Source organism: Salmo trutta, chromosome 4, assembly GCF_901001165.1.
Source record: "Salmo trutta chromosome 4, fSalTru1.1, whole genome shotgun sequence".
Classification (NCBI taxonomy): Eukaryota; Metazoa; Chordata; class Actinopteri; order Salmoniformes; family Salmonidae; genus Salmo; species Salmo trutta.
In genome coordinates, this window is record NC_042960.1 from 26,327,223 (window position 1) to 26,346,623 (window position 19,401).

General features: G+C 40.5%; 1 pseudogene; it reads left to right on the plus strand.

The window, feature by feature from the left end:
• The first annotated feature begins 2,464 nt into the window (after positions 1 to 2,464).
• On the plus strand, positions 2,465 to 15,996 carry LOC115193007 (vitellogenin-like; annotated as a pseudogene).
• The last annotated feature ends 3,405 nt before the right edge of the window (positions 15,997 to 19,401 follow it).

Genomic DNA, 19,401 nt, shown 5'->3' on the forward strand with positions numbered 1-19,401 from the left:
TCCAGCGATTTTGATTTGAAATTATACCATGATGGAGGTTAAAGTGCAGACTGTCAGCTTTACCACCCCCCAACGCATCAAACTTGGCCTTCATTAGTTAGGGTTAGGTTTAAAATCTATTTTCAAGAAGAGAAATTGTGGAAATGGGCAGGGTTTAGCCATAATTATGACTTTGTGGCAGCGTTAATGTCACGCCCTGACCTTAGAGATCCTTATTATTCTCTATGTTTGGTTAGGTCAGGGTGTGACTCGGGTGGGAAAATCTATGTTTTCTATTTCTTTGTTTTTCGACGAGTGTGGTTCCCAATCAGAGGCAGCTGTCTATCGTTGTCTCTGATTGGGGATCATATAGAAGTTGTCATTTTCCTTTGGTGTTTTGTGGGATCTTGTTTTCTGTTTAGTGTCTGTGCCTAACAGAACTGTGCGCTTTCGTTTTTTTGGTATTTTTGTTTTAAGTGTTGTGTGAACAAACGAATCATGAACACTTACCCCGCTGCGCCTTGGTCTACTTCTACCACCAATGAGAGCCGTTACAGTGACGACCAGGGGGAATGATGGCAAATACTTTACTCAGTAAGGTCACTCCCATAAAATTCTATGGTCACTCCCACTAAGGCTAACTATGAATGGTTGATATCCCAGGCTGATATGTGCTGTGTTCGGGACGACTTTACACCAAGAAACACTTACCCTGATGAAAGCCCCCAACATAAGGAAATTGAAAGTGGCTTTTTCTGGAACCAAGTTACATGTTCCTCAGTACACAAACCCACACACAACAACATAATGAGCCATACCGTGCAGTGCTGGGCCCAGTCAGGTCTTTGACACATTCACTCACTCCCCCGCTGAAAGACAAGCCATAAAATGTTGGCACCGTTGTAACAGGTTGTGAACAAGCCCTGGTCTCCAGTATGGGAACAGAAAAGGAATACCTGGTGCGGTAGTCTCAGGTTGGACTACTCCAAATCATCTTGGCTCTGACACACACATCCAAACACAAGCTTTGGAGGTCCATCTCTCCATTTAAATATCTCTCACACCCTACAATAACCTGTGGATCACGAGAGAACCTTCATAAATTAGCAGAATGTTCAAAAACTATTTATTGACACTTCATGTAGTGTTCTATAATACTTTGTTTGAAGTGAGACACCTTCAGTCATTCATAACACATCCATAAATACCCTATCTGTCACACCCTGATCTGTTTCTCCTGTCTTTGTGCTTGTCTCCACCCCCTTCCAGGTGTCGCCCATCTTCCCCATTATCCCTGGTGCATTTATACCTGTGTTTTCTGTTTGTCCGTTGCCAGTTCGTCTTTTCTCGTCAAGCCTACCAGCGGTTTTCACGTACTCCTGTTTTCACTCTAGTCCCTGTTTTCCCGGTTTTGACCATTCTGACTGTCCTGACCCTGAGCCTGCCTGCCGTTCTGTACCTCTCGGACTCTGCTCTGGATTACTGACCTCTGCCTGCCCTGGATCTGTCGTTTTGTAAATAAACGTTTGTTATTTTGAACTGTCTCCATCTGGGTCTTATCATGAGTCGTGATAGTATAAACTGGCCATGACGGACCCAGCAGACTCGGACCAGCTCCACAATGCTGTCTCCTCCCAAGGAGCCACCATTGGAAGGCACGAGGAGTTGCTTCGTGGTCTTATGGAAGGTTTTGCATTGGATACATTGCTGGAGCAATTCCACAGGTTGTCTGTTAGGCAGCCTACCACGAAAGTAACCTCCCAGCCCCTCAGTTACCCGACTGTCAGCAGCACGTCTCTCCTGGCCACACCGGCTTCATGAGAACCCCTCCTCTGGAATGCTTTGCTGGAGCATTGCAAACACCATGCTCTACAAACTGAGCTACAGGGAAGGCTGTGTGGTGGATTTCTATGCTGTGGATTTCCATACATTGGCGGCTGAGAGTGCCTGGAACCCGGAATCGCTGTTCGACACGTTCCAGCACGGATTATCGGGGGACGTTAAAGACGAGCTAGCAGCCCGGGAACTACCAACAGATCTCGACTTGCTCATCGCCTTGACCATCTGGATTGATGGGTGGCTACGGGAACATAGGAAGGAGAGGTCTGATTCTACCTCGCCTCCGAGGCATCCTGGAAATTTCCGACGTCTCCGTTTCCTAGAGAATCCAAGGTTACCCAAGATTTCCAGAGAGTCTCCGAAGTCTGACGAATTGCCTCTTCCCGAGCCGATGCAACTAGGCAGAGCTAGGTTGTCTCCAGACGAATGTTTACACAGGCTTAAGACGAAGATTTGCCTGTATTGCGGGACTACTGGTCATTTAGTGTCCTCATGTCCACTAAAAGACCAGGCTCACCGGTAGGGCTGAGTACTCTGGTGGGCCATACGGAGAACTTTCCCTCTCCCCTTACTCGTACCCCTCTCCATGCCATTCTGCTGGGGAACCAGTCAAAATCTCTTCGGGTACTCATCGACTCCGGGGCCGATGAGAGTTTTATGGACGCCACCTTGGCTGCTGGGCATCCCCCCTCAGCCCCTTTCCATTCCCAAGGACGACAGAGAGCTGGACGGGCGCTCAATAGGCAGGGTCACCCACAATACCAATCCCATCAACCTACGAGTGTCAGGGAATCACAGCGAGGCTATCCAATTCATGCTTATTAAGTCTCCACAGGTTCCCGTGGTATTGAGATTCTCTTGGCTCCAGCGACACAATCATCTCATTGACTGGACTGCTGGTACTATTATGGGCTGGAGCCCGTTCTGTCATGCCCACTGCCTGAAATCGGTGCAGCCTGCCCAGCGACATCTTCCTGTGGGCTTGGAAGTTGCTCCGGACCTTTCCGTCATTCCCACAGATTACCAGGACCTCCGGAAAGTTTTTATTAAGGCTCGAACCACTTTGCTTCCACCGCATCGATTTCCCGTGCATTGACTATCGGGACCTCAATAACATCACGGTTAAGAACTGCTACCCGCTTCCGCTCATCGCCTCGGCCTTCGAGCCGCTCCAGGGGGCCAGCGGAACGCCTACTACCTGGTGCAAATACAGGAAGGGGACGAGTGGAAGACTGCCTTCAACACGGCCAGTGGTCACTACGAATATCTGGTCATGCCATTTGGTCTAACCAACGCTCCTGCTGTGTTCCAGGCCTTGGTTAACTCTTTAGGGATAGGGGTCAGCATTGGGAAGTTTGGATGAAAAGGGTGCCCAGAGTAAACTGCCTGTTATATGCAGGCAGTTATGCATATATATATAATATGCATATAATTAGTAGATTTAGATAGAACACACTCTAAAGTTTCCAAAGCTGTTAAAATAATGTCTGTGAGTATAACAGAACTCATATGGCAGGCGAAAACCTGAGAAAAATCCAACCAGGCAGTGGGAATTCTGAGGTTTGTAGTTTTCAAGTGAATGCCTATCGAATATCCAGTGTCTGTGGGGTCAGATTGCACTTCCTAAGGCTTCCACTAGATGTCAACAGTCTTTAGAAGTTGTTTCAGACTTCTATTGTGAAAGGGGAGCAAAGAAGAGCATTCTAAGCAGATGGCCCAGGTGAAAGCCTTTAGTTTAGTCACGCAGTCTAGGGAACGGAGCGCTTTCCTTTCTAATGAAAACAGTATTGTCCGGTTGAAACATTATTGAATATTTATGATAAAAACACCCTAAGGATTGATTAGAAACATCGTTTCACATGTTTCTACGAACTCAAATGGAACTTTTTTGACTTTTCGTCTAGACTTTGTGCCCGCGCTTTGTGCATTTGGATTACTGGACTAAACGCGCGAACAAAAAGGAGGTATTTGGACATAAAGTTGAACTTTATCGAACAGAACGAACATTTATTGTCTAACATGGAGACCTGGGAGTGCCATCAGATGAAGATCATCAAAGGTAAGTGATTCATTTTAATGCTATTTCTGACTTTTGTGACACCTCTCCTTGGTTGGAAAATGGCTGTAGGGTTTTTTGTGGCTAGGCGCTGACCTAACATAATCGCATGGTGTGCTTTCAACGTAAAGTATTTTTGAAATCGGACACAGCGGCTGGGTTAACAAGAAGTGTATCTTTAATCATATGTAGAACACTTGTATCTTATATCAATGTTTATGATGAGTATTTCTGTAATTTGATGTGGCTCTCTGCATTTTCACCGGATGTTTGTTTGAGACAATGCATTTCTGAACATAACACGCCAATTTCAAATTAGGTTTTTGGACATAAAGATTAACTTTATCGAACAAACCAAACATTTATTGTCTAATGTTACATCCTGACCAGTAATAGGGGTTATTTGTTATTGTAGTTTGGTCAGGACGTGGCAGAGGGTATTTGTTTTATGTGGTTCGAGGTGGTGGTTTGTTTAGTAGGGTATTTGATCTATGTATTCCGAGGGTTTTTAGGCACTGTTCTGTGTTAGTGTATTTCTATGTTCTGTCTAGTCTTTTGTATTTCTATGTTTTGTTAATTGGGGTTGGACTCTCAATTGGAGGCAGGTGTTTTCTAGTTTTCTCTGATTGAGAGTCCTATATATAGGTATGTGTTTGAGTGCTTTGTGGGAGATTGTTCTGTGTATAGCCTTGTGCCTTACCAGCTTGTGATTAGTCGTTGTGGTTTCTTTGTGTACGTGTTTATTTTGGTTCTCCTTCTTCACCAAATAAAAGATGATGAGTGCACATATTCCTGCTGCGTTTTGGTCCACTTTATCCGACGACAACTGTTACATCTAACATGGAGTCCTGGGAGTGCCACCAGATGAAGATCATCAAAGGTTAGTGATTAATGTTAACGCTATTTCTCACTTTTGTGACACCTCTCCTTCTTTGGAAAATGGCTGTATGTTTTTTTGTGGCTAGGCGCTGACCTAACATAATCGCATGGTGTGCTTTCACTGTAAAGCCTTTTTGAAATCGGACACTGTGATTGGATTAAAACCTGTTGGGGCTAGGGGGCAGTATTTGCACGGCCGGATAGAAAACGTACCCGATTTAAACTGGTTACTACTCTTGCCTAGAAACGAGAATATGCATACAATTAGTAGATTTGGATAGAAAACACTAAAGTTTCTAAAACTGTTTGAATGGTGTCTGAGTATAACATAACTCATATGGCAGGCCAAAACCTGAGAAGATTCCATACAGGAAGTGCCCTGTCTGACAATTTGTTCTCCTTCTGTGGCATCTCTATCAAAAATACAGCATCTCTGCTGTAACGTGACATTTTCTAAGGCTTCCATTGGCTCTCAGAAGGCGCCAGAAAGTGTAATGGGGTCTCTCCAGTCTCTGGGCGAAAAACAGCAGGAGATTTTGAGTGGTCAGGCTGAGAACAGTGACACTGGAAATGCGCGTTCATGTGAATTCTCCATGTTTTTCTTTCTCTCTTTGAATGAATACAACGTCGCCCGGTTGGAATATTATCGCTATTTTACGAGAAAATTGCATAAAAATTTATTTTAAACAGCGTTTGACATGCTTCTAAGTACGGTAATGGAATATTTTGAAATTATTTGTCACGACATGCGTCCGCGCATCACCCTTCGGATAGGGACCTGAACGCACGAACAAAACGGAGGATATTTGAACATAACTATGGATTATTTTGAACCAAAACAACATTTGTGGTTGAAGTAGAAGTCCTGGGAGTGCATTCTGACAAAGAACAGCAAAGGTAATCCAATTTTTCTACTAGTAATTACTGAGCCTCGATGTTGGCGAGTGTCTGTTTAGCTAGCCTTGATGGCCGAGCTATCTACTCAGAATATTGCAAAATGTGCTTTTGCCGAAAAGCTATTTTAAAATCTGACACCGCGATTGCATAAAGGAGTTCTGTATCTATAATTCTTTAAAATAATTGTTATGTATTTTGTAAACGTTTATCAAGAGTAATTTAGTAAATTCACCGGAAGTTTTCGGTGTGTATGCTAGTTCTGAACATCACATGCTAATGTGAAAAGCTGTTTTTTGAAATAAATATGAACTTGATTGAACAAAACATGCATGTATTGTATAACATAATGTCCTAGGAGTGTCATCTGATGAAGATCATCAAAGGTTAGTGCTGCATTTAACTGTGGTTTTGGTTTTTGTGATATATATGCTAGCTTGAAAAATGGCTGTGTGACTATTTCTGGCTGGGTACTCTCCTAACATAATCTAATGTTTTGCTTTCGCTGTAAAGCCTTTTTGAAATCAGACAATGTGGTTAGATTAACGAGAGTCTTGTCTTTAAAATTGTGTAAAATAGTCATATGTTTGAGAAATTGAAGTTATAGCATTTTTAAGGTTTTTGTATTTCGCGCCACTCGATTCCACTGGCTGTTGACCTAGGTGGGACGATTTCGTCCCACATACCCGAGAGAGGTTAATGTAACAGCCAAGAAAGTTAGCAGGTCTGTAAGGAAATGCCTTTGTCACACCATCTGGACAAGGGCATTTCTTTGCTGTGCCAGAAATACAATAAAGGGGAGATGGGGAAACTCCATTTTATTCTTATTATTATATTTCTCTTTCATTTGTTGAATCTCATGACATGACTATGAGACGTGGCTATATCCAACGGGATTTAGCTGATCCTAGTAGCTAGCTAAATTTCATTAGATAGCTAGCTAGCAATTGCTGTGAAGTCACCAAAATTATTTGAAATAATGATTGAGGTAGCTATGTAATCTAACTCAACACTTAACTACTACAAACTAATTTAAATTACAATAAATAAACATACTCGTTTTTTGCTGTCCAGTGGCACCACAAGTGGGCATTTGACTCATCACATGTGCGCTTACTGCGCTACAGAAACACAGCTAACGAAACAACTGTGCAGGGCACGCTCACTGAATTAAAGGGCAACTACAATAAGAAATTAAAAAGTTAATTAGATTTTTCCCAGACATCAAAAGTTATCTCCTGATGTGGTTTAAGTATGGTCATGAACACAGAAAATTGAATGTTGTTTTTTTGAAAAACTGGCGGGAAACCAGACAAAAATGGGGGAAATCAGAAACCTGAAAAAACTAAACTGAATTTGGGAGGGGAAAAAACTGAATTAGGCAAAACATTTAAAAAGATTTTAAAAGGCCCTACCAACGTTTTTTGCTATGCATGACTGCACTTTAGTGTGTCATCCTGCAGTACAGCATTTTGGGGAAAGTTGAGGTCAGGTCAGATATTGGCTATGCACCGAAGTCGGGAAGAGGTTGGGCCATCCTAGAAATGTTTTAGAGTAATACAATATACAATTTAGCAGACACTTTTATCCAAAGTGACGTACAGTCATGCACACATACCTTTCTACATATGGGTGGTCCCAGGAATAGAATCCACTATACATTTTTTGGTGTGTTTTTTATCCTGCTATCATTTTGGGAACCTAACATTGCACTGGGTACATGTAACACAAATAGTTTAATTCACAGAGCTAAATTTTGTCAAACAATTAAACACATTAACTCAAAATGAATTATCTGATTAATCTAAAATCATAGACATGCCTTTTTACTGTTAGGCATTTAGGACCAATAGCGTCCATCAAACTGCCTTTCTTTAAATTACTATAGCAGCCTCGAATGCTCAAGTTTTTCAAACAATAATATCTGTGTCAATTTCGCAAAATTAACTTCCTAACAACTTGTTGTCATATTTATGTGGCGGTTGTCATCAACCAGAAACTGGAAACAGGGTATGCTGTCATTTGACTTAAAAAATTATAAAAAAATTCATTACTCAAAATGACGCCGCCGATGAGGCCAGAACTTTTCACTGTGGAAGTGGCTGTATCTATGTTGGCTGGTGATACGAATTTGTTCACATCCTTACACTTTTTGAAAAGCGATGATGCCGAGGTGAGTGAAATAAGCAAACAGAAGATAAACAGTACTAGTCAAAAGTTTGGACACACCTACTCATTCAAGGTTTTTCTTTATTTTTACTATTTTCTACATTGTAGAATAACAGTGAAGACATCAAAACTACGAAATAACACATATGGAATCATGTGGTAACCAAAAAAGTGTTAAACAAATTAAAATATATTTGACATTTTTCAAAGTAGCCACCCTTTGCCTTGACACTCTTGGCATTCTCTCAACCAGCTTCATGAGGTAGTCACCTGGAATGCATTTCAATTAACAGGTGTGCCTTGTTAAAAGTTAATTTGTGGAATTTCTGTCACGTCCTGACCAGTATACGGGTTATTTGTTATTGTAGTTTGGTCAGGACGTGGCAGAGGGTATTTTGTTTGTGTGGTGATTTATTTAGTAGGGTGTTGGTTTAGTTAGTTCCGGGTTTATGTTCTATGTTTGTATTTCTATGTGGTCTCTAGTCTTTTGTATTTCGATGTCTAGTTTATTGGGGTTCGACTCTCAATTGGAGGCAGGTGTTTTCTAGTTGCCTCTGATTGAGAGTCCTATATATGGGTATGTGTTTGGTTAAGTGTTTGTGGGAGATTGTTCTTGGATTGCTGTGTTGCCTTCAAGACTGTTATTTTGTCGTTCATCGTTTTGTTCTTTTTGTATACGTGTTTGTTTGGTTTTTTCCTTCTTTTCTCGTCAATAAAGAAGATGAGTATACATGTCCCTGCTGCGTTTTGGTCCTCTCCTTACGACAAGCGTGACAATTTCTTTCCTTCTTTATGCGTTTGAGCCAATCAGTTGTGTTGTGACAAGGTAGTGGTGATATACAGAAGATAGCCCAATTTGGTAAAAGACCCAGTACATATTATGGCAAGAACAGCTCAAATAAGCAAAGAGGAACGACAAAAAATATATAAAGAAAAACCCTGGAATGAGTAGGTGTGTCCAAATTTTGACTGGTACTGTTTATATGTAATTTTTTAATCCAAAATCAAATATCTAAATGATCCTTGGTATGACAATCTTAAAACAATTCCACATTTAGCTTTGTCAAAAATGTTATGTAAGTATGATTGCAGGCCTATGCTACTATCTGGTTAGCCCATTAGAGCTGGAGTTAATATTTTTTGCCAATGATAAAACTAATTTCCTGTAATTGTACCATGTCTTATGTGTGTTCACGTGATGAATCTGAGTTACTCAAACATTACAACAAAACAAAAAATGTTAGCTGACATGGGCTAGTTGATATGGACATTTCTGACAAGTTCTAAAGAGCTCTAAGGTCTGCAATGACTGACATGACAAGAGAAAAACTGATGATGCACTACCAAATTTCGAAATTGGACATTTTGCATTCTACTATTACAACTTTCATGAGTAAGTTGAAAGCCTGATTGAGTTCTACGCCCCCTCACTGCCGAGGGTGATTGTCCTGTCTTCAGTTGGACTTCCATTGGAGAAGGGCATCTATACTACTGTAGTTGCTACTTCTTCAGGGACAACTCTTAACATTGCATTGACATTAAAAAACCTAGGAAGCTTCCCTTGCATTTCAGTAACTCATGGCAGTCTCTCACACCTGAAGCTTAAGTTAGGGTTATGCTTCCCCCTACTGGAGACACTAGTATGGGCCAGTGGTTCAGTCAAAATGGTTTTGGTTGTGTTTTGCAGGGAGTCCAGTCAGAAGAGAACAACATGTCCATTTCCCTGGGAAAATGCCGGACTTGGTGGAATCTGTGATCAGCTCATACTGAGTGTTTCTGACAAGCTGACTAATGTACTGCTTGAGTTTGGTTCAGTTGTATCTGGTATGGGTTTATGGATTTCCATTAATGTTTTTTGTTAAAAGCTATATTTTGACTATTTATTATCTTGAAATATCCCTAGCATGTGTGATTATTTTGCCAAAAATGTGATGTTGTTTAGAAATAACATGTTAATAATATTGTTATATGATGGATCCATATACAAAGTATACTTACAAAATATCCTAATTTAGATTATTATTACAATACAAAGAGTATTCACTGTTAATACAAACTATTATTTCTATTTTAGAGTTTCTTATAATTTTGCATGATATTGTCCACTTTGGATGAAATCCATTCATGTGATTGAACATGTGAACCAAAGTAATTTACATAATATAATCCATTGGAATTGTACATTCACAATTAAAATACAGAACAAACCACACTGGTCCCTCATGTGACCTTTACAAGAATGAGCAGTCAATTTGACCATTGAAAACCTTTGGATACATTTAAATTACAAGGATGAGTTGACAAAAATGTGTTTGAATGTTGGTCAGGTCAGAACAAAGTGACATATTAGTGACAGGTTGAGACACCCTGTTTATTCACATGAGAGGAGACAGAGAGGGTGTTTACTCAAATGTTGCAATTTGAAGTTGAATTATTACGAAAAAATACTTCAACGATAGTCTGTACTATAAAGTGATCATACAAAATGTTGTTTGTATGTGAAAATGTAAAAAAAGATATAACTTCACTCGGCCACTCAGGAACATTCACTGTCTTCTTGGTAACAACTCCAGTGTAGATTTGTCCTTGTTTTAGGTTATTGTCCTGCTGAATGGTGAATTATTCCCCCAGCATCTAGCGGAAAGCAGACTGAACTAGGTTTTTCTCTAGGATTTTACCTGTGCTTAGCTCCATTTCAGTTCAATTACAAGTATACCCATAACATGACACAGCCACCACTATGCTTGAAAATATGGAGAGTGGTACTCAGTAATGTGTTGTATTGGATTTGCCCCGAACATAACACGTTGTCACAGTTTTTGCAGTATTACTTTAGTGCATTGTTGCAAACTGGGTGGATGTTTTCAAATATTTGTATTCTTTACAGGCTTCCTCTATCAATTAGGTTACTATTGTGGAATAACTACAATGTTGTTGATCCATTCTCAGTTTTCTCCTATCACAGCCATTAAACTCTGTAACTGTTTTAAAGTCACCATTGGCATCGTGGTGAAATCCCCGAGTGGTTTCCTTCCTCTCCGGCAACTGAGTGAGGAAGGACACCTGTATCTTTGTAGTGACTTAGTATATTGATACACCATCCAAAGTGAAATTAATAACTTCACCGTGCTCAAAGGGATATTCAATGTCTGCTATATTTTTTTATTTTTACCCATCTACCAATAGGTGCCCTTCTTAGCGAGGCAAAAACCTCCCTAGTCTTTGTGGTTGAATCTGTTTTTGAAATTCACCGCTCAACTGAGGGACCTTACAGATAATTGTATGTGTGGGGTACAGAGATGAGGTAGTCATTCAAAAATTATGTTTAACACACAAATTAGTGAGTCCATGCAACTTGTTAAGCATATTTTTACTCATGAATTTATTTAGGCTTGCCATAACAAAAGGGTTGAATACTTATTGACACAAGACATTTCAGCTTTTCATTTTTTATTAATTTGTGTACATTTAAAAAAAATATATAGTTCCACTTTGATATTATGGGGTATTGGGTGTAGGCCAATGACCAAAGAAAATCACAATTTAATCCATTTTAAATTCAGGCTGTAACATAGAAAAACTAAAGGGGTGTGAATACTTTCTGAAGGCACTGTAGTTTTGCTTGAGAATTGTTCCTGACATAACATCATTAGGAATAAAGAATATACATTTGTAAGGTTATACATTTAGATGTGGGTAATGCTGTTAAGAGTAAGCATTCTGACAATGATAGAATTATAATTCTGAATTAATATTCTGAAAATGGCTCCTATGTTAGTTTTGTAACTAACAATTAAAAGAAAATAAGTGAGGACATAAAAATAGTTATTGTCAACAATTTATTAAGATAGAATGGAAAGGTGAACGACACATTTTTTGTATGTTGGACATTGATCTTTTCAACATGAAAGGCAGGGTGACATCTGAAAGGCAGATTGACATCTAATCAAACTTCTACAATCCGAGCCAAATAACAACAAATCAACTTGGCCATGCTGTCCATTTTTGTTAATGATATACTTATGAAACAGGCATGGTCAGCAAAAGTTTTGTTTTAAAAGTCTCGGACTGTTGTTCCTAATATTCCACCTGCCATGAGAGTGGTTGTCCTTGCACTGACTCTAGCCCTTGTGTGAGAGTACATTGCTTTTTAGATCATATCATTTTGAAAGAAACGTAATTTTGCCATTCTGATTAATTTGAAATAGTATGTATTCAACGCAAACTGAATAATGTCTTTCTTTTTCTTTCCATCGCATAGCGAGTCAACAATTTAACTTTGGTAAGTTATGCTACATTAGGAATTTGTACTTACTATAAGTACAAGACCGAATGTTTGAAAATAAATGTACATATGACTAACAACTTTTTTAATGGTTGTCATTACAGCCCCTGAATTTGTGTACAAGTATGAGGCACTGCTCCTAGGCGGTCTGCCTGAAGAGTGTCTGGCCAGAGCAGGAGAAAAAGTCATCAGTTCTCATCAGTGCAATTACCCCAACTACCTACATGCTTAAGGTATTAGGCTACACATCAAGTTTACAAACAAAATATCTAAATGCATTGTCCATTACATTGACTAATATATTGATATATCCTTGTAGCTCGTGGACCCTGAGATCTTTGAGTACAGTGGCATTTGGCCCAAAGATCCTTCCATCCCAGCTGCAAAGCTCACTACAGCCCTGACTGCTCAGCTCAATCAAGTTTGTGTATGCCAATGGTGTTGTGGGTGAGGTATTTGCCCCCACTGGTGTCTCTGAAACTGAATATCCATAGAGGTATCCTGAACATCCTGCATCAAGAAAACACAGAATGTCTATGAGATGCAGGAGGTAAGACTTGTATATTTTCATATTCACACATACAGTACTTCTCACTCTCCATTGTATTACCTATGCCGGAGCTCTGGGAGTGTGCAAGACCCACTATGTGATCAGTGAAGATGCCAAGGCAGAGGTCATCCATTTGACTAAGACCGAGGATCTGAATCACTGCCAGGATAGAACCATGAAGAGTTGGGTCTGGCTTACACTGAGTAGTGTGTTGAGATCCAGCAGACAGGAGCAAATGTAACTTGTTATTGGCTTTGGTGGACAAACACAAAACAACAGATATTCTAGCCTAGGCAATATCACTAACAATATGTTTTATCTACCCAGAGAGGAAAGAACCTGAGGGGAGCTGCCATCTACAACTACTATGCCACTAGTGCTACGATCCTGGAAGCCACTGTTACAGAGCTCCATCAGTTCTCACTTTTAATGAGATGAATGGCACTGCCCAGATGGAAGCAAAGTATGTTGACTGATTTGTAAAAATACATCTTAAGGTATACAGCATCTAAAATTATTAATGAGCTTAAATTTACAGACAAACCTTGGCTTTTGTTAGATTGAGAAGATCCCAGTTAAGCCCTTCAAAGCAGAATATCTTCACCGTGGATCCATTCAGCATGAGTTTGCCACTGAGATTCTCCAGACACTGATTCAGCTCCTTAGGCTCAGCAACGCACATTATCAGATACAGTGACAAGTAGTACCTTCCTCTTGAGTTACAGGACATTGTCAGTAGTGTTTTCTTGAAATATGCTCCTGATAACCTTTCAAAATATAAATTCCTTCTCTCATCAGATTATGGACATTCTGAACCATCTGGTTGAAAACAATGTGGCTGAGGTCCATGACGATGCCCCACTGAAGTTTATTCAGCTTGTCCAGCTCATGCGTATGGCCAGCTTTGAAACCATTCAGGCCATCTGGCATCAGTTCAAGGTCAAGCCAGCTTTCAGGTACTTCTCAAATAATCTTTGGGAAATAAATATCATCAAAAAAGACAGGCACAGTACTAAAGTGAACCTTCCACTTTTTCAGATACTGGATCCTGGATGCTATCCCTGCAATTGGAACTCCAGTTACTCTGAAATTCATCAAGGTAAAGTTAGTGGGTGGTCAAATTACTATTGCTGTTGCTGCTCCAGCTCTGGTGGCCACTGTGCACATGGTTACAGCTGATGTGGAGGCCATCAAGCTTTTTGAGGTAGGTACACCTTATGATTAGGTTTAAACTACATTTTTTGAATCCCGGTTAATATGACTGAAAACACCAGACCCTGGTTTTCAACCACAAGATTCAGGCAAACCCACTTATGCGTGAGGTCGCCATGCTTGGTTATGGTACCATGATTTCCAAGTACTGTGCTGCATATCCCACCTGCCATGCTGACTTTGAAAGTAAAATATGTTTTTCATAATCACATTCAGTTATTTATTGGATGAGAATGAAACTCTTCATGGGTCTTTCAAGCTCTACAGCCCATCCATGATCTTTCTGTTGAGGCTATCGCTAAGGGTAACTTTGAGGAAATTGCAATGTTTCTGAAAGTTATTGACAATGCTGGCCATCCTGCTAGCCTTAAGCCCATCATGAAGCTCCTGCCCAGATTTGGAACTGCTGCTGCTACTCTGCCACTGAGAATTCAGGGTTATGCCATCTTGGCTCTGAGGAACATTGCCAAGAAGGAGCCCAAAATGGTGAGTATTGCTCCTCTCTGTCAGTTAACACCATCACATCTTATGACATTTGAACAATCCACTTTATCATCCGGTGTTTTAGATCCAGGATGTCGCTGTGCAGTTTCATGGACAAGGCTCTTCACCCAGAGTTCCGTATGATTGCCACCTTTGTGCTTTTCGAAACAAATCTTCCCATGTGTCTGGCAACTACTCTTGCTGATGCAGTAGCAAAGGATGCCAATCTGCAGGTCGCTAGCTTTGTCGACTCTCTCAAGAAGGCCATGACCAAGTGCACCACCCCTGACTTTACCTCAGTGTAAGAGCACTCTTCAATTTCTCAATACATGTCATCTAGATTTGCATCTGCATTTGAATCTAATTGCATTGTATTTTCCCATTTTAGTGCTGCTGCCCACAATGTTGCAATCAAGATTCTAAGCCCAACATTTGACTGAGCTTCCGTTTCAGCAAAGCCATCCACCTGGATTATTATCATGGTAAAGGCCTCATGAACTGAACTCCTACAATCTTAATGGTTTCTCTCTCATATGTTGGCATAATGATTGTTTTCTTTCTTAAGCTCCCCTGATGATGGGTGCTGCTCCCAGTGCTTTCTACATCAATGATGCTGCCACCGTTTTTCCGAGAGCCATTGTGGCTAAAGCCCTCACCTACTTTGCTGGAGCAGCTGCTGACGTTCTGAAGGTAAAAACTGTTATTCAAAACCATTTAAAATGATTACAATTCAGAGGTTCCAAAACCCTCTTTTATCGATCTTTCTCAGAATGGAGTGAGAACTGAGGGAATCCAGGAGGCTCTTATGAAAATTCCCAAGGCTCCCAAAAAATCTTGACAGGATCACCAAGATGAAGCGTGTCAAAGTACCAAAGATCACTTAATCTCACAAATGTATCTCCAAAGAATCAATGATTAGGTTTTTTAAATGAAGTTGATGAAGCTTATCAGTCAGCTTTGCTCTACTAATCTATCCACAGCTGTCTGACTGGAGGTCCCTGCCTTCAACCGAGCCCTTGGCCTCCGTGTACGTGAAGTTCTTTAGACAGGAAATTGCCTTAGGCAACATCGACAAGGCCATCATCGAACAGGTAATTTGTGTATGTATTATACTCCTTTATACTACTTTATGATCAGGAAAGCTGGAAATTCTTAAACTTCTTTCACAGTTGACTTTCACAGTGGTCTTATGTCATCACAGCTAGGTAGATGGCCAATGTTTGTTTCTCTACAGCTTGCAACTGGACCTGCTGTTCAGGCAGAGGAACAGTTGTCCATGAGGGCACTGCTGTCTGGAGCTGCTTTTCATTATGCTAAGCCCATGCCGGCTGCCGAGGTGTGTTCATCTTCCCCACTGATGTTGGTGTGCCCATGGAGCTCAGCTTCTATACTGCTGCCGTAGCCATTGCAACTGTCAATGGTATGTGCTCACCAACAAGAATGTAACGAAGCAGTAATGCTGTTGTTGTTTTAATTCATCTTGGGTTTCATAGTCACATTGGCTATATTTCTCCATTCCCATTTTCACAGTCCAAGCCACCATGTCTCCCAGCTCATGAAGACCAGGCTGCATTACATACGGCCGTGATTGGGAATCCCATAGGGCGGCACACAATTGGCCCAGCGTCCACCGGGTTTGGCCGGGGTAGGCAGTCATTGTAAATAGGAATTTGTTCTTAAATGACTTGCCTAGTTAAATAAAGGTTATATATTTATTTTTTTAAAAGACAAACATTCAGCTGCAGGCCGAGTTTACACCAAGGTGCATACAATACCAGTCAAACGTTTGGGCACACTTACTCATTCAAGGGTTTTTCTTTATTTTTACTATTATCTACATTGTAGAATAATAGTAAAGACATAAAAACTATGAAATAAGACATCTGGAATCACCCAAAAAGTGTTAAACAAATCAAAATATATTTTATATTTGAGATTCTTCAAAGTAGCCACCCTTTGCCTTGATAACAGCTTTGCACACTCTTGGTATTCTCTCAACCAGCTCCATGAGGTAGTCATCTGGAATGCATGTCAATTAACAGGTGTGCCTTGTTAAAAGTTAATTTGTGGAATTTCTTTCCTTAATGCGTTTGAGCCAATCAGTTGTGTTGTGACAAGGTACGGTTGGTATAATGAAGATAGCCCTATTTGGTAAAAGACCAAGTCCATATTATGGCAAGATAGCCCTATTCCACAAGTACCGCTTCTCTACGCCGATGCCCAGTCCAGGCGCAGAGTTCAGCCCGGCGCCATGGCCGGATCTGGGGTCTGGGCGGGGGCTACGACCCGCACCGGAGCCACCATTGACTCTAGTCACCCCCCCACCCTGACCATAGAGAGCCCTTGGTTCGTAAGGATTGGACCAAAACGCAGCGGGAATATGTATACTCATCTTCTTTTTATTTTGAAGAAGGAGAAACAACTAAATACGTATACAAAAAAGAACAAAACGAAACAGTCCTGTCAGGTGCAACAAACACCAAACAAGGAACAACTACCCACAATATCCCATAGAAAAATACCCCTCTTAAATAGGACCTTCAATTAGAAGCAACTAGGAGCAGCTGCTTCCAATTGAAGGTCCACCCAATAAACATCACATAGAAATAGACATACTAGAACTAACATAGAAATAGACTAACAAAGAACATAGCCCAACAAACCCCGAAACACTCTAAACAAACACCCCTCTCAAAACAGAACATAGCCCAACAAACCCTGAAACACTCTAAACAAACACACCCCTGCCACGTCCTGACCAAACTACAATAACAAATAACCCCTTATACTGGTCAGGACGTGCCAGTTGTAGGTCAGGGGGTGTTCTAGTTAATATATTTCTATGTTTGGGTTTGAGTATGGTTCCCAATTAGAGGGAGCTGATTATTGTCTCTAATTGGGGATCATACTTAAGGTGTCCCTGATCCCACCTGCATTTGTGGGATATTGTTTCAGTTAGTGCTTATGTGCGCGTTGTACTTCACGTTCGTTGGATTTTTTGTTGTTTCACTGAATTAAAATTATTTTAATTCAGAGGGAGCCAACGTCGCCTCACGTACCTCCCCTCTATTACCATCCCCCGGGGTAAACCTCATGCGATACCACAATATATTGAAGCAACATCTCAAGACATCAGTCAGGAAGTTAAAGCCTGGCGGACCATGCACAAGCTCCACCACAGTCTGGATCTTCACTTCCTGATCACAGACCACACCACGCTTGCCCCCAACTGGTGCTTCGGCCTCATCAAGCAGCGCTTCCGAAAAACCAGAATAAACACTTTGTCTGAGATTGCTGGTGTTACGAAGGACAGCACTGTGACAGGGGTCAACATCCCACAGCTGGTTGGACTGGAGGATGATACGGTGCTGGTGGAAAGCTATGGCTGGCAACAACACCTGACTCCGTATTTCAGGCCACTGCCACAGATCAAGCAGTACCAGCACTTCAGGTGAAAATCATTTCCCTTGCATTGTATGAGGTTATTTTTCTTATATAAACTTGGGAGGTGAATTGATGTTGTGCAAGATTGTAATGTCTTCTGATTTTTGTTGTTGTTATTCCCTGTTTTATAGCTTTGATGCTCTGAATCCTGGTGTTGTTGTTGCCAAGGAGCGTTCGGACTGCTGACATCCTTCCTCCAATTGATGGTCTGCCTGTACAAGCACCACCTGGACTGGACACAGCTTGACAAACTTATCTTTTTGAGAAGATCAGGGAGTTTTGCGATGAAGAGGCTGTGGACATCACATGCCCTGCACCAAAGTCAAGGGCAGGACAGAAACAGGCTCTCCGAATGTAGATTCCCTCTTTCGTGCGTGGTTCGGACAGACCACTCATCAGCACTATCTGCAGTGCCTCTATTCAAATGACTCTCTCCTAACACAAACGCCATACGTTGCTACTACAATTTTTTTTATGTCTCCTGCTGCTCAGCCACTTTACCCCTGATTGTATGCATATAACTACCTCGTCTATCATTGATATTGATATTGTTCATGTACATGCTATATATTTTATTTATATTGACACTATCTACTTCTGATATTGCTACTATGCAAGTAACCATTTGGCTGTACCGTTTACACCTTCCGTAGAGACCCATCCTCTTAGCTAAATATTAATACATAAAATTAATATTGATATGTGTGGTCGTAACATGATTTTGTGACATACCACAACTATATCATGTGACCGTATCAAGTGTCCACCACTTAAATATATGGCGCATGCATCTGTTTATGTACTGTACATGTGCACCTCACTCAGGTTTCAACTCAGGTTGCATGGCCTTAACTTATGTATGGAATAGTATGTGATATGTGCGTATGTAACAGTATATAAAGTATGCTAATGTACTGGTGTGAAGGTATTTGGGCAGTGGTATAAAGTACTTTAGTAAAAATACTTTAAAGTACTACTTAAGTTTTTTTGGGGGGGGTATATGTACATTACTTAACTATTTATATTTTTGGCAACTTATACTTTTACTTCACTACATTCCGAAAGAAAATAATGTACTTTATACTCCATATGTTTTCCCCGACACCCAAAATTACTTGTTACATTTGTTTGCACACACTGTATATAGATTTCTTCTATTGTGTTATTGACTGTACGTTTGTTTATTCCATGTGCAACTCTGTGTTGTTTGTGTCGCACTGCTTTGCTTTATCTTGGCCAGGTCGCAGTTGTAAATGAGAACTTGTTCTCAACTGGCCTACCTGGTTAAATAAAGGTAAAATAAAAAACATTTTGACAGGAAATTTGTTCAACTCATTAAACAGCATATATATATATATATTTATTCACTATAAATCATTATAGTCTATAAATTGTGCATATAGGCTGTGACTTAGAATTAAATACAAATTAAACAAAAAATAGCCTATTATATAGATAAGAGAACGAAAATGAATGAAATGTTTAAGAGATGAGATTTTTTGTTTATAAATACTTTGCTACAATGACACACTTAGTTACAGTGTCTACCCACCTCATTCCTTTAATTTAGCATGTGCACGTAGTAAGCATACCATCATGCTTTTGGGATAC